The 11,938-nt window shown below is 48.9% G+C and overlaps 1 long non-coding RNA gene across 1 annotated transcript in view; it reads right to left on the bottom strand.

The window, feature by feature from the left end:
- Nucleotides 1-1,914: 1,914 nt before the first annotated feature.
- The window catches only part of LOC128915771 (uncharacterized), a 20,602-nt gene continuing 10,578 nt past the window's right edge, over nt 1,915-11,938 (bottom strand). The window contains exons 6-10 of the long non-coding RNA XR_008468746.1: nt 11,611-11,708; nt 9,401-9,595; nt 5,751-5,873; nt 4,495-4,620; nt 1,915-2,377 (exon numbers count right to left, since the gene is read on the bottom strand). This is a non-coding gene — a long non-coding RNA (uncharacterized LOC128915771). The remainder of the gene's footprint in view (nt 2,378-4,494; nt 4,621-5,750; nt 5,874-9,400; nt 9,596-11,610; nt 11,709-11,938) is intronic.

Raw genomic sequence — 11,938 nt, 5'->3', positions numbered from 1 at the left:
CCCGCTCCATCCTTCATCAGCTCATGTGGCTGGTGAGCAGGTCATGAATATTTAGCAAGTTTTACCAAATTCATAAGCCCTTGTAAAAACAGTTTAAAAATTCCGAGTGAAACGTTTGCGTATCACACTGCGCGCCGTTCACACAGCTACAGGGGAGGAAACAGGAGCTGGGCAAAGCTGCTGCAACACCTTCATGGTTTGGCCCAAAATTTGTAAGGCCAACAGACGCACTGCTGCCCTGTGCCCTCCCTGCAGCTCCATGTCCCGTCCCCCCCCCCCCACCCCGGCTTGCCTGCTGCAGAGGAGTTAAATTAAAACCTTCCTTTTGGGTAAAACATAGGTGAAATGGTAATTTTTCATGTGCCAGGGGAGGCCAGACCCCCACACGACAGTGTCTGCGAATGTGGGGGGCTCTCAGCACACCCCTCCAGAGGTGCTGGTATGGCTCCAGCCTGGGGGGGGTCTCACTGGCTCGGCCCTGGGAGGGAAAGGGAAGGGGAAAGGGGAAAGGGAAAGGGAAAGGGAAAGGGAAAGGAAAAGGAAAAGGAAAAGGAAAAGGAAAAGGAAAAGGAAAAGGAAAAGGAAAAGGAAAAGGAAAAGGAGAAAGGGAAAAAGGAAAAGGGAAAGAGGGAAAGGGAGAAAGGGAAAGGGGGGAAAGGAAATGGAAATGGAAAAGGGAAAAAGAAAAGGGAAAAGGGGAAAAGGGAAAGGGGGAAAGGGCAAAAGGAAAAAGGCAAAGGCAAAAGGAAAAAAGGAAAGAGGAAAAGGAAAAGGGAAAATGAGAAAAGGAGAAAGGAGAAAGAGGAAAAGGGAAAGGGAAAAGGGAAATGGGGAAAGGGAAATGGAAATGGAAATGGAAAAAAAAGAAAAAGGAAAAGGGCAAAGACAAAAGGAAAAAAGGAAAAGGAAAAGCAAAAAGGGAAAGGGGAACAAAAGGAGAAAGGAAAAAGGAAAATGGAAAACGGAAAAAGAAAAAAGAAGGAAAAAAGGAAAAGGGGAAGGGGAAAAGGAAGGGGGAAGGGGAAAGGAATGGGGGAAAGGGGAAAAGGGGAACAGCAAAGGAGAAGGGAAAGGGGATGGGGAAGGGAAGGGAAGAAGCTCTCCCCCAGGCTGGGTACGCTGCAGGGCGGTGGGCAGCCCCCGGGGCAGGGGCAGCAGAACATCTCCCGCGGGAGCAGCCTGCCCTGTTCCGCAGCCGCCTCTGCTGCCACAGGGGCTTCCAGCAGCCTATTTCGGAATTGGCAACGATGGGCGCGAGCGCGCCTGCCTGCACCACCTGGCCCAGTCATGACAGCGGAGGTTTTTGCTCGGAGGAAGCAAATCTTTGCATATTTATGAACGTAATCATTTACGGCGAAAGATACAAAGAGAGGACGTTGATTTTGGATGCACGGAGAACTGGAGCACACAAGCATCGCTCCCCATGGGGGCTTTAGTGCAGCCCCAGAGATCGCTGCCTTTAATGCTCCTTGCTTGTTAACAGCCAGCAGAGTGCCGGGAGAGCCTCTCTGGGGGGGGAAGGCGAAAGTCTCCCTGTATCACTTTCATAATTTGGAGTTTCAAACTAATGTTGACGCGAACGTCATTATTTCTGAGCATCCGCTGGGCTGAGGGAGTAAAATTCCTTTTATTCGTCTCAAGTGTCAGGATTTGCAAGCGCAAGAAATTTTCAAGTGCTTGTCTAGGTCCCTGTTTGTATGCAAATGATGTTGTAACATTTCTTAGACTGAAAGACCTGATTTTAGCTAGCATCAGTCAAAGCATCTGTCAGCCTTGTCAGAAAAGAAATACTGCAATTCTTTCAGGTCAAAACAAGCCAAAATTATTACTAGAATACCGAGGCAGTTTAAAGACATGAAGAGTAAAATGAAAATTGTTCAAAGCCATTTTTCCTTTCAATGAAGCTTTAATTTTTACTTTCCTTCCATATGTAAAGGAAATTCTCTTCACAGGTGACAAAATCTGTAACATCAAATCATTCAGTGCAATACTCCAGGTCTCCGTTAACTGGGCAGTGAGCAGTCTTGGGTTCAATCACACGTACAGGAGGAAACTGGGATGAGGAATGAACCAAATGGGCAAAAATAATAGAAAATTAGGCAGCGGCTTGTGCCAAGGCTTGGAGGCAACGAGCGAGGCTCCGACATCAAACACTTGCAGGGATGCTGTAAGCGCCAAGTGCTCGGCGTCCTCTCCAGGAGATAAGTCCTCCCTCCAGAGAGAAAACCATGACACTGTCCCTGCGCATGTGGGCTCTGGAGGTCTGAGGGTTTGATCGTGGTAAAAATAAAAAGGGCTGATGCTCACAGGAACACTTTTCCCTCGGTGTGGCCTGGGCCCGTCTCTTGGCGAGACAACCAGAGCATCCTCCGTGTGGCTGGAAGTGGAAAACACTCATTAGCAAGCCCAAATCTGCTTGCGTGAAGCTATCTTTCTCAGCAGCAGGACTTCTGCTTCCTAATGAAAATGATTTTTTAATCACCTGCTGGAGAGCTCGCAGTGTTCCCCTCGATCCCTGCGAGGGGGTTTGTCACGCTGCTCTTGGCCAAGATGGCAAAAAGTTCTCCCAGTAAATCCCCGCCCGCCCTTTTCTCACCGACGAAGCAGCTAAAGACTGAGTAGCTTTAGCACAGCCCCCAACCAAACCCAAACCTCCTGCTCTGCACTTGGCCAAGGACTGGGAGGACAGGGAGGACTGGGAAGTGCTGGCACTGCTTGGGATCTCCCCCGGCACCACCAGCGTCAAAGCGGGGTTCAAGTCCCTGGGTTTGCTGGGAATAAAGAAGCCGGTTTAAGGGTCTGGCCTGGCACTGGTGTCCCTCCATGAGATGGTGGGAGTGGGCTGCCAGGGGTCCTGGCTTGTGGACCAGAAATAGCCGGGCAGCGTGAGCATCCCGGCATGGCTCTGGTTTGTTCCCACCTCTGTCCCCTCCCCACAGAACCAGCAAGGAGCAGCGCTGCAGAAACAGAGGTGGTCTCCAGGTGACCCTGAACTGCTGCTTTGGGCAGCTTTAGAATCCGTGGGGCTGCCAGAGGAGCCACATCTTGGTCCTCCGTTTCTGCAAGTTTCCCGTTCCCGCGCATGCAGCTTGAGCATTGCTCACTGCGAAAGCCAAAGCCAGCAGCCCTTGCTCTGCGCTGAGCATCCACCTCCAGCACGGAAAGCAGATGGATTTTCATTTACAGAGGCACAAGGCTCTCCCTTTCCTGCACACACACAGGGAGTTCTGCATCACAGCCTCCATCATTTATGTGAGGAACTGTGAGGAAATAACATATTATAATAACAGCATGAATATATCCCTCGAGCTCTGAATGATAAGGCAGTAATCAAGTTTCACCAACATGGAGCGAGATTCCACAACACTCTTTCCTAAAGATAAGCAGGTCCCAGGACCGGTGAGATACCCTCTCCCCACCGGCACGCATGGTCTTCCAGAGCAGTGATTTCTCCAATAGCCACTACATTAAACTATAGGCAGAATACCCAGATCTCAATCAGCTCCCGATGTGCTTTCGGCGAATAGCCACGATAACCACACTGCCTTCATTTTCATACCGCATTATTTATTCATAGCGCCTTGGGAAAGGAAGAGCCTCGTGAACAGTGGGAGCGGACTACATACCCGCAAACTAATATTTTCCTCTCACTGATGCATTACCATGACGTTCCCAGCAAAGGACTGAGCAAACGAATTGCCAGGCAGGAGCGGCACGCTGCCCAGCGGCATCCCAAGCCTTCTGCCCACCTGCAGAGCACACGCTCCTTATTCTTCTCCCAGAGCACAGCACGAGGGGACATTTACACACGTGGGGACATTTACTCAACACCCCCTTAACCTCATTGCCCATTTCCTCTCTCAAATTGCGGGTGCCTGTACTTCAGGCTTTCAGAAGCCTGAATTTCTGAGGTTTATGGCTGGCTGACCCATCCGTCCTGCCAAATGCCATCTGCACAAGCAAGTTTGAACTTCGGGATGGGCAAACCCTTGAGCAGAAGCGTGCACATTCACCCCCCCGGCGTGCAAACGCGACTCTGCGAACGTGGCCCATCCCACCCCGGCAGGGCAAGCAGCTGGGGTGAATTCACTGCTGCAATCATGGTGGAGTATCTCGGTACTACATAATTTTCTCCTTCTAAAATAAGCACATGAATTGGGTAGATGGTAGAAAGTAGTACTGGACATGTGGTGGTGGTGAGTATAAACTCCAGTTTGAAAAAGTGGGGAAAAAGCCCAACTGTTTCCCTTGACTTCACCCACATTTCCAAGGTCAGCCACCCAATCCTGAACACCAGGAGGGAAACGCGAACACCTCCCCAGCTGTTCCTGGACAACTGAAACATGCTGTTTAATGCCAAGGCCATTTTGTCCTTGCCTCCAACTTTCAGCTAAAAATGTACTGATTTCAAAAAGGCTCCTGCAAGAAGAGGAAAGAGTGTTTCAAGTTCTTGCAAAAAATACAAGGAGATACAAGCTCCTGTGAGATTTTTACCTATTTCATCCCATAGCTTCAATCCCATAATTAGGTCTCCTGTCACTTCATTTGATGCTCTGCCCCATTTATCTGCAGCTTTCTGACCCTTTTTCCATATCTGGTAGTATTTTTTCCATTATTGTTCTCAAAAGAAGAAAAAAAAATATTTTTGACCTTCATGCAGACGATGGAGATCTGTAAAACTGCTCTAACTTTGAATTCTGAGGGAGACGATTGTGGTCTCAGAGTAGGATAGCTATAAAGTAGGAGACATATAGAGAGAGATATAGATATGTATTTTATATATATAAAGTAGGATATACATAACGTAATGATATCTGTAGAGCAGATATACCCCATCTGGTGCCCCCGTGGTCCGATGGGCCTCCCAAGATAGGACCCTGAGAGGAGAGGGCTCCCCACACCCCAAGGCAGCACTGGCTGCAAAAAAGTCTGATTTTTGGGGCAAACCTAAGCACACAAAATGCAGGCAGTGGCTAAGCAGACGCTGCAGCCTTCAGCCAGGGCAGAGAGGACGTATGCTCACCCTGCATTTAAATGAGAGTCAAAATTTATTAACACTGAAGGACCTTCCTGCCTGTGAAATGGTAACACGCTTCCAGTCAGATCCGAGCGGGTGACACCGTGTTCCCAAACGCCAAACCTAAGAATAGATGAGCCATGTGTTGACCGCATCACCTTTTTATCTGATAGATGTTTATTAAGTGAAGACAGAATAACTGTTGCATAAAAGCAAGCCACCTGCTGCCAAACGGCAACCTTCCCTCTGCCACCGATAAATGTGTTCTCAGCTAATTTATGCTAATACTGCACTTCCAGTTACACCGCGCTTGCCAAATTTTGAAAGACCAGATTTCTCAATGCTACAGCACAACCCCAACAAGAGCTACCTCCTCCTCGGACGGGGGCATAAACACCCAGCGATGGCTGCGGCTCCCTTGGAGCGGCTCTCGAGCAGGACAGCAAGGCCAACCTGAGAGCATCCGCAAAAGACTGGACCCACGGTATCTGGGACAGAGATTTGGGACATGTGGTTCACAGAGACGGTGAACTCCTCCTATTAGACCACCTCCATTTGCAGATGTGGGTCTTGGGCTCATCTCTATTGCTCTCAACAGCTTGAGCACTCCATGGGTCCCTCTCAGCCCACCCAGCACCTGGTCCACGCTCTGATTTCAACAACCATCCCTCCAAGCAGCCCGTGTCCCCGGGGAGGGATGAGCAGTGCTCTGCCGGCGGCAGGAGCGGTTCACCTGGTTTACAATCAGCCTTGGCATCTCCATGGCAACTCCGGCGGATGCTGCACTCCTAATGGCTCGTCAGGAACCGCCGCGCTCACAAGCAGCAGTTGCAATCAAGTTCTGTCTTGGTCATCTCTAAGGGGGCAAGAGGATAATGCAGAAGAAAGTAATAAGAGGCATCGAAACTGCTTTGAATAGCATAATTGCCACAACAATGGCTCTAGATTAAAATGAGTCTGTTCCTTAAAATGCACAATGTTTTTCCTTTCTCCCAGTTTTTGCTCTGCCACTGCTGCCCTGCAGACATCCATGGAGGAGGCTGAAGGGCACCGAGTGGGATGTGCCGTGCTCAGATGGGCTCCCTGTACCCGGACCGGGTTTCACCAGCAGCATGTGAAAGATTCCGAACACAAGTATGGAAAAAATCCAACATCGTTAACCTAGTGCACCTTTCAACTGCGGCATACCGGAGGCAAAAGCAGCTGAAAACCTGCTGGAGAGTTTTTGCAGTAAAAAAAATAAAACCAGCTTCATCATAAGACATATGAGAGTCCTGACCTTAACTTCTAAGTCAAAGACTCAGTCCTGCACACAACGCCACCTCAAATCCCCAACCTTCACCTTTCCCGAAGTCCTTTGCAGGTGGGTGACTGCACTGTAGTAACCCCTGAGGGATTTTGTCTTTCCAGCTAAGTGAAAAGTGTATTTTTCACGCACAAGCTGCCGGGCAGCTCTTCCCAGGAGTTGAGAGGTTTGCACCCCGACCTTGGGGCAGGAATACGGCTGAAACCACCCAGGCACCCGCTAGACAGGTGTCCCACCATGCTGCTGGGGTGCATCCCTGAGCATCCCTGGGAAGGATTTAGCCACTCGTTGCTATTCAGGAGACAAAAGGCACTTGTGTCTCATGGCTCACATCCCACTCACCCCCAGTCTCTGTCACCGCGGGGTGAGCTCTCCCCCATGGACCCCCCCGCTCCCTGCGCCAGGATATCAGGGAAAAGCCAATTACACCGGTTTTAGGGTTAATGTGTTTGCATTCATATTCCAAGCCTTGCTTTCACATCTATAACTCATTTTCCAACATCTTCAAGCAAATTTCACACTGTTGGAAAAATGTCAAGGGTTTAATCTGATATGTGTGATATTTACTGATGCTACTAGGGAGGGAGATGATCATATCTTCCACTTCCCATCATGTTTCTTACAGGAGTGAAAACATATCAGGAGAAATCACTGGGTTTTGCTGTACATGGTGTATGCAGATGAACATAAATCAAACTATCTGAGGAGCACAGGCAAATAACTTTGCATATAAGAGACCCCCCTTAAGGAAGAGTTTACGTGACCAAAAGCTTATCTGTTTTTTACAGTTGTATTAGACGGACTTAAGGTATGTGGCTTTACCGACAAGCCTTGCCCCATGTATTTTAACTGCATCAGAGAGTGGGACCTGAAGCCCAGGACAAGCCTCCCGCAAGTCTTATGCTTGGCATCAACAGGATTGAGAGTGGAATTAAAGAAAGCAGGAGAAAAAGGCAGGTGGATGAAAACTGCAGTGCATCAATACTGGGATTTTCCTCAGATGAATTTATTCCCTGGAATACCAGCAGGAAAAAATTTCTCCAAATCTACAAGAAAGTCAGAGAGGGCTTTCACTGGCAGCAGAGAGGTCAGTGGCAATATCTCGTGCAACAAAACCAAACAGGCAGAACGAAGCAAGCAGCAATGTGCTTTCTGGTTTGGGTTGATTCGAAAGCCAGGATTTAAGTGGCTGCAGGACTGGTAATCAGTGTTTTGCAGAGCTGTGGTGGGGCCAGGGCTCCCACAGGGTCTCAGCGAGGGGGTGGTGGGGCTGAGCTGGGCACGGCTGCCCGCTCAGCAGCTGGCCCACAGAGCAATAAATGCTCTATTTTATAGCTTGGGGTATGGTGAGCGGAGGAAAAAAATGCTCAATATTTCAATTTTGGTCCTAACCTGACCACCTGCAAACCCAGGGCAGGGCAGGAGGCAGGGATGGGGCTCCGGTACCCGCAGCGGGGAGGACGCTCATCGCTGGGTGGAGAGGACCGGGAATGTCAAACGTCACCCCAGCCTGGCTGATCCCAGTACCCACATCGCCACCGGGAGCCCCCCTGGGCCTGTGGATTAAATTCAGCTATTATAAATGCATGACATTCTGCTGATACCCAGATATCAATCAATGTTATTGACTTCAGTAAATTTTGCTCTGAGCTTATAACTGTAATTTAATTTTGCCCAGACCAGAAAAAAAAAAAAAAAAAGAAAAAGCACGCTGCATGAAAGCAATATTCCTAAGGCTTCATTTTGGAAAGACATTCGGATCTCAGAAATAGGACTTGAAGTGTTTGTGGCAAGGAATATGCTTAATTAGATTCATGTCTGAGAAGTCCCCAGCTGTTCTGCAGACAAACAGAAATATCTGAGATTTCTTCCAGCTCTATGGAGACACAGAGATTGGCTCCTCTCCCTGTTGCCCCAGTCTGAGAGATTTGCACGTATGATTATTAACTGGTGCTGTTTCAGACAATACAAGATGCCACACAATCTCTGAGCACAGAGCAAATATTCCAGCATTTTGCTTCATGATTACTTCCACCCTGTTCGCTCCAGCGTCTGAAGAAGTCTGCTATTATTTTTTTTTTCATGCCAAAGGCTTTCTGGAAGTTGGACATAACATGCATTCATTATGAAATGAAAATACCTCATGTGTTCAGGATGGAAAAAAAAAAAATCCCTGGCTTTCAAGAAAGCTTTGTGAGCTTATTAAAAACAAGAGCGCTTGCTATGCGTGTCGTTCTGCCAAATGAAAAATTCCCTCCTCTCTTCTCAGGCTTGTAAGCTGCTTTGTGTGCTCAAGACATCTCTTTCCAGTGTCCAGCACATTTTCATGGTTAGTCTCACTTGGAATAAAATATCAGCTGCCTTGTAATGACAGAAGGGGACCACAGAGCAGCCACACCTCGGCTCCATCGTCATCAGAAAGGGATGCTGGGGAAGCCACCAGCAACAACGCCCTCCCAGGCCTTGGACCTTGGGAGCGGACCCCTGTGCCGCGGGGAATGGTCATACCCAAACCACGCATCTGGGGAGACGCTGAAACAGGAACCGTGTGCCAAAAGCATAGCCGGCCATAAACACCACAGCTTGAGAAGCAGCGAGCCGTGACCGCTCCTAAAATCCACATCCCTGGGGCACCGGGGCAAGTTCAACCACACGCGGAAAGATGCAATTTGGGAGCTCCAGCTCCGGCCGCGATTCCCAGGCCCATCTCACCCACCTGGACGCTTTCCCCTTCCCTTTCTGGCTCCCCATCACTCACCCCACCCCTGGTTTTAGCGGTCCCACCCCCAGCCCCACTCCTGGCGAATGCTTTGAGTCAAAGCTGCAGGGCACGGTGGGGTGGTGAGTGTAGGGGTTGGTCCTCCACTGCCTCCTTTCCTCTCATTTCTTCTGCCACCCCTTGGACTTCTCCATAGCCCATCCCACCAGCTGGGCTGGCCTGGGAAGAAGTGCAGATAGGCACTGTGCAAATCAGGCAGCTGGCCACTGCTCACGGAAGAGCCCAACTGGGCACCTTGGCACAACCAGCTGCTGGGTACAGCCCTAAGCACGTGGCATTTTGGAAACGTAACTCTTACCAAGGTTTGTCCCAAGGCCCTGGGGTTGGATACACAGTGCAGCACGAGGACAGGAGAGCATCAAACAGTAGCGACCCTTGGGAACGTGAGGTTAACCTCTTCTTGCTGGAGCTACCCACAACAAGGACTCTCCAGGTCCCGGTGAGAACATCAGATAAGGAATATTGCACCGAGACCACTGTGGCTGGGCTGGACCTGACGGTGAACAACATATATTGCAAGGATCAGACTAGCGAAAGTGTGCCTGTGGAGTCACCTCCAGCAGACAGTGATACAAGTCAAGGCTCTAATCGGTCAGTCATTTAAAAATAACTTATTTCAAAAAAAAAAAAAAAAAAAAGCCTTCCAGAGGGAGAAGCAGACTTCTTGAGCTAGCTGGGAAAAACTGCACCGAGCAGCTCAATCTCACATATCACCGAGATCTCCCTCCCCGCCCAAGGAGGGCCACCCACCGCTGGCAAGCACCCAACGGTTTTGCCAGAACTGGGATAATTTGTTCCCACAGGGCGGAGCGATTCACCCAGCACCGCTGCAAAACTCTGCTTTTCATCTGACGAAGGATGAGAGATGACTAAGAGGAACTAGGAGGATGAATAAACACTTACGGAGCTTTGAAGAGCTGCTCTGGGTAGCCAGCAGGAGCATTCATTATCCCATAACTACCTGAAATGGGACCTCTCAGTCTCCCTGGCACACTTTGAGATGGGTTGGTTGGTTGGTAGGTGCCATTTGGGCAGGCGGGTTGGGAATTCGGGATGATTCAGTACTGGATCACACACAGCTCATTTGCTGTAGCAGATCCCATTCTCCACGTGGATTATCTGCAAGGGTCTCTCCCCTAGTTCTTCATTCCCATTTATCTTACAAGCAATTAAGGCTGTTTAAGAAGATGATCACTTTGGACTTTGAAGCTTTTTTCTCTGATCTGCTATGTTTGTTCCTTAAAATATAACTTCAAATATTGTGGCATTCTGGATGTTTTCTGTTTCAGTAACAGGCTGGTAATTGTAATTAGTTTTATCATGGCGGAAATTCAAAAATCTGCTCTGAATGCGTTCCTTTGAATTTAGTTAAAAGGGGCTTTTTGAGCTGACAATCATTTTGACTGTAGTTCGTGAGACAGACTCAAATTTTAAACTTACGGGAAAGGCTCATTTTACTGCAGGGTTGTGAATCCACTGTCTCAGAGCTCACTGGCATCGCGAGGTGCTAGCGAGAGCCAGAGCAAATATTTCTCTGGGCTTGCACTTTCATGCAGTGTGTTTTAGATTACACTTAAGTGGATTCAGGAGAGGAAACTGGGGGTGGCGGGAGGGAAGGACACAAGAGGGTAAGAATGAGAGGAGGCAGCACTTGGAAAAAATAGGAGGAAACGGTCAACTAAAATAAAAAATGATGCACAGAAAGGGTGAGGAGGTACTGGTAGGGTTGAGAGTAGATCATACAGAAAGCTCAGAGTTATTTGTACCAGACTGAACAGATAGGGCTAACAAGGCAATATATGAGGATAACGTATCAAAGGATGGCTGCTTGGCATTTCAGGAATGGCTGAGAGTCGTAGAACTACAGAATCACAGAATGGTTTGGGTTGGAAGGGACCTTAAAGCCCATCTAGTTCCACCCCCTGCCCTGGGCAGGGACACCTCCCACTAGACCAGGCTGCTCAAAGCCCCGTCCAGCCTGGCCTTGAACACCTCCAGGGATGGGGAATCCACAACCTCCCCGGGCAACCTGTTCCAGTGTCTCGCCACCCTACAGTAAAGAATTTCTTCCTGATATCTAATCTAAATCTCCCCTCTTTCATTTAAAACCTCATCCTATCACTACACTCCCTGATACAGAGTGCCCCCCCATCTTTCCTGTAGTCACTAGAGTCACTAGAGGTGGGATGGAGAAAACAGCAAAAGGGGAATGAGCCAGAAGAAAACACCAACAAGATGCTAAAAGCATTAAAATATGTTGAAATATCCAATATACGATTCAAAATATTCAAAGTACTTTTTTCACATTTGGACGACAACGCAGTAGGAGAGCAGCAGTTGAGCAAAGTGCCCAAGAGGGAGGACAGGGCTGTGTCTGGGGGGGGCGAAACTGGGGATGGCAGCGGGGACAGGAGCCAGCCAGGGCTCGGGCTCTGCACAAACCAGCACCCATACATATCCCAAACCTGCTCTTGCCACCCTCCTCTCTCATTCCAGCGGGTACCAAACCTTCCATGGGTGACATGTCCTCTTCCACTATCCAGAATACGCTGCTCCTTTCGAGGATGAGATGGCTCTGTCCTCCGAATCATTTCCATGGCAATATGCTGAATGCAATACAGAATCATAGATTCGTTATATATTACGGTAGCCTGCAGCACCCCACTACTGCTAGGGGGACATATAGCAGATATGAAAATAAAAAATTGAATTGAGCATGAACTTCTGCAGTCAGATCCTCAGATGGACAAGAGCAAGGTCAGCTTTGCAAAACAGCAACCGAGGGCAAGGCTGCCTCTTACTCTGGGGATAATTGTCATGGAAACTACCAGTAAAG

This window comes from Rissa tridactyla, chromosome 10 (genome assembly GCF_028500815.1).
Source record: "Rissa tridactyla isolate bRisTri1 chromosome 10, bRisTri1.patW.cur.20221130, whole genome shotgun sequence".
NCBI lineage: Eukaryota > Metazoa > Chordata > Aves > Charadriiformes > Laridae > Rissa > Rissa tridactyla.
This window is presented reverse-complemented; position numbering and strand designations above follow the sequence as displayed.